This window comes from Coenobita brevimanus, chromosome 93 (assembly GCF_032717465.1).
Source record: "Coenobita brevimanus isolate Jiangsu-jjx chromosome 93, ASM3271746v2, whole genome shotgun sequence".
Lineage (NCBI taxonomy): Eukaryota > Metazoa > Arthropoda > Malacostraca > Decapoda > Coenobitidae > Coenobita > Coenobita brevimanus.
In genome coordinates this window covers 8,442,683-8,446,801 of record NC_137046.1, presented here as the reverse complement: position 1 = coordinate 8,446,801, position 4,119 = coordinate 8,442,683, and the positions used below count along the sequence as shown (strand labels likewise).

Sequence of the window (4,119 nt, the reverse complement as noted above, 5' to 3'; positions counted from 1 at the left end):
CTGTGGTAGCTTAACTGAGGCTGTCCGTGGAGTAACGCCGAAGGAACGATACCGTAATAATTGATTTGCGAAGAAAATTTAAGTTAGACAACGATTTTTTTCTCCGTCGGAGCATTGTCATGAAAATAATATGAGACGCTTCATGGAGGAACTCAGAAGGCGCCATGTCTGCAATTAATTATTATATCCTGCAATATCTCGGTTTCGATTTCGTCGCGTTTGTTGTTACTCCGTGGGGCTGTAGTTAATTTATTCTCTCATCCAGATCTGTGACCAGTGCTATGTTAACGCCTGTGCTGTGTACGGCCTGTTGGTCTAGGGGTATGATTCCTGCTTTGGGTGCAGGAGGTCCCGGGTTCAAATCCCGGACAGGCCCGGGTTTTTAACTGAGTGTGCTTTATTTCAGGAGTGACGTGTATTGATCAGGGGTGGGATGATTGCGTAACTATGAGAACCTTTTGTAATTGTGTATCCTTTTTTCATTTTCATATTTATATTTTAGTGATTACATAGTGCATAATTTTTCCTCGTTTGTCTCTGCTATAAATATTTCCTAATTTGTTGTTTCTAAATGACAAAGTTTTTCTACCGTTTTCCCTGTCCCCTGCCTTCCTTTTTACTTCGGATGGTACAGTGGGTGGGGGAGAGCCTTTCTCTTTTCAGTCCTTTTCTCACATACGTTGGTTAGATATTAGTAATCTCCTTATGGGCCAGTGGGCCTCTTATTTGTTCTATGTACCGCAGTGTATTTCCCCAAAATAACTCGTCTGTCAGTAACATAGGCAACGCTACCTTGTTGCAACTCTCCATCTGACCTAGCAGATATCCCCCTAATCCCTGCACACCTAACCAAGCGCGTAAGGAGAACACCTTGAGGACACATAACCAGGGTCTTTGAGAGTCCTTGCACAGGTCACATTGAATTTTTTTTTTTTACTTTTTTATTATTAAAAAATAAAAACACTTAAGACACAGCATTCTACCAGTCAAAAGACACATAGCTTTATTGTGAATACTTTCTGAGTTCTGACTCGGAAAATAAATCTCTGCGCCCGGCCAGCCGCCCTGCCGCACTGCCGCCGAACTCTACGGACAGACACCTATTGATCCCAGTGATAACAACACTCTCCTCTGACTTTGTGAGGCAAGGGTATAAATATAGTAAACTCTTTGTTCTAGGAGGGGTCTCTCTTGGCCTAAATGTATTTTGTGGTCACACCAAGAAAAAAATAGAGAAGACGTCATAATACTGAAGGAGTTAATGGTGATTTTTCTATCTTCCTCACCACGATGGGTCTCCTCTTAGCCAAATAAATCTGTCTGGATAGAGTTAAAAAAGAAAAAGGAAGAGAAATATGTTATTATGCGGTACAGTAGGAGTTCTACTATTGTTTTTCATAATCCATTAACAAGAATGAATTTACTCATGTGGCGTTTGCAAAAGTAAAAGTAGTGTCACGATGTTAAAAATTCTATCTGTAGCCAGACGCCTTAAAAATTAATGCATGAAAAGTTGTATTGAAGAGGTCAGCTTCAACCACGTTGGCTCTACACCCTTCAGATTCCTCTCCCCAGTTTATTTTTCCCCCAAAAGAAATTTAGTGACTTTAACATAATTACTTTTTTCATTAGGTTATTATTATTTCTTGCCTTTGTTCTGTGGTTTATTTTTCAATTCATGTTACTGTTATTTTAGTTATCAGCCGCGATATTGAAGCTGGTAATGTTTTTAATTTGTCTGTCTGTGTGTCTATCTGTGTGTGTGTGTGTGTGTGTGTGTGTCTGTTAGCACGATAACTTTGCAACCGCTCAAAATATCATCACAAAATTTTAGAGGTGTGTAGTAGGAAAAAAAATAGGTCACGAGTTCGAAATTGATGAAAGTAGGTCAAGGTCCGTGTGTCTGTCACCACGATAACTTCCCAACCGCTCAACATACCATCACAATATTTTACAGGTTTGTAGTAGGGTGAAAATCTCCTACAGGTATTGTTTTCAGTTTAGCTGTCTCTTAGCACGATAACTTCGCAACCGTTCAAAATATCGTCACAAACTTTTACAGGTGTGTATAGGGATGGAAATCTCTTACGAGTTCGAAACTGGCGAAAGTAGGTCAAGGTCTGTTGGTCTGTTACCACGGTATCTTCGCAACTGCTCAACGTATCATCACAAAATGTTACCTGTGTGTACAGTAGTAGGGATGAAAATCTACGAGTTCGAAATTGGTGAAAGTAGGTCAAGGTCAAAGACATATTCCGAGCTGCGCTAGATATGTATCGGCTCGCGGCTTATGTGATTCCCTCCTTGGGATGACCTCTATAGTCGCAGCGCACGACTCTGAGGTTATTATCGTACCCTGGTAACCTACCATTCAAAAGTGCGTCCGATTTCGTGTTGTATTATACACGAATCATAATATTAAGCAGGAATATATTATACACGAATATTATTATACACGAACATGTTATACACGAATCGAATGCGTCTCATATTATACACAAAATCAGACGCACTTTTGAATGATACGTTGCCAGGGCACGATAATAACAACCTCAGAGTCGTGCGCCGCGACCATAGTTAGCTATATTTTTCATTCCTACTGATTTTTTTCCCAGTATGTGTTCGGTGTTTCCACGTTCTTTTTAATTAATTCTCACATCCAGTACTTCACTGTTTTAAAGCTATTTTTATATATTTTAATTAGTACTGGTATTGTTGCACTGTTGTTAGTTATATTTTTCAATGTGGAAGCAAAGCTAAGAGTGACTCCGTCCGTCAGTCTGTCACTAACAATTTTTTGGTTGCGATGTGCATTACGTATACTTAAGCAGCTTCAGGAAATCCACATCTCACCAAGCCAGGGATAATAACTGAGGGGCTATGAATCTCCGGTATCTAGTAAGATACTTTTAGTTTTTTTTTTTTTATGCGAGGAAGAAGGAACCAAAGGCCGCAATAACAGTTCCCTCCAAGAGAAAAACAAAATACAAGAGAGAGCCAAATTCAAGATCCATTCATTTCGAGATGCCTGGACACACCGCGTTTGAATGACTGGAGATCATAGGCAGCAGGAAATACAGACAGAGTTGACCTGCATTGTTTTAGCTTAGTTCTCCCTTTTATTGTCAGATATTGCCCCTTCTCTGGTTAATATTCCTCCACGTTTCTCAGCCCATGTTGTCAGTCATTTTTGCTGTCTGTCGTTTGTTTCTCTTTGGCATTTTTTTGACGGCCATATATAGCGTATGTATATATGAACTTGACATAATATAAGAATACGGTATAAGCAGGGATTGCTAATCTGCCATATATTTAGCTTGGCTTATGTGTTAAGGTTGTGTGTGTAATGTTTTATGTGTGAGTGTGGTCTGTGTGTTGTTCGAAGTATTATGTTGATAAAATTCTGATATTTTGTCTTATTTTAACGTAAGACTGTAACTTGCTTGGTTTGGAAGTAAGAGTATGGCTCTGCACTATGGTTGCCACGAGGGACAAGAGTTGCAGGTGGGAGGGGGTGTGGCAGGGGTGGGAGCTGAATAGGTAATGTGTGTGTGTCAACAGTGTCTTGAATTTGAGAGCACTGCAGCCACGACCCTCTGTTGGCTGTATCAATATTGACGACTTCTTCACCCTCTCCATCTTTCCCTTCTGTGTGTACCTCCAGTACCTCCAATGCAAAGTAGATTATCTCTGTCTTCTCTCCCCCCCCCCCACTCTACCCCCTCTCTCAACTTCAGTACTGCCTATTCTCCTTTCATATATCATCACATTACGCTTCTTGCTACACCTCTCCTTTTTTTCCTTTCCCGTCTCCAGCACACACTATTATTTTCCTCATCTCTGCGTATGATTTACACATTTACTTCATTATTAAATTCATCAGTAAATCGGCAGGTAGGGTACTTCTTCCTTCATCTCTACCCCTTTCGGCTCCTCCTCCTCCTCCTCCTCCACATGGGAGAGTTCCTTGTCTCAGTGGAGTGAACGGAGCTAGGGCCTAATTGACTGCTGCCTACCTAAAAAGCGCCAGGCAAGGCTGCCGCACCACCCCTAAACATCCACTCTGTGCATTGCACATCCACACTGTGCACTGTGCAACCCCTTTTTATCTAAGACACC

At 41.0% G+C, this 4,119-nt stretch overlaps 1 non-coding gene across 1 annotated transcript; it reads left to right on the top strand.

Moving 5' to 3' along the window:
- Positions 1-304: 304 nt before the first annotated feature.
- On the top strand, positions 305-376 carry TRNAP-UGG (transfer RNA proline (anticodon UGG)). Its single transcript has one exon. It is a non-coding gene; the product is annotated as a tRNA-Pro (tRNA).
- Positions 377-4,119: the final 3,743 nt, after the last annotated feature.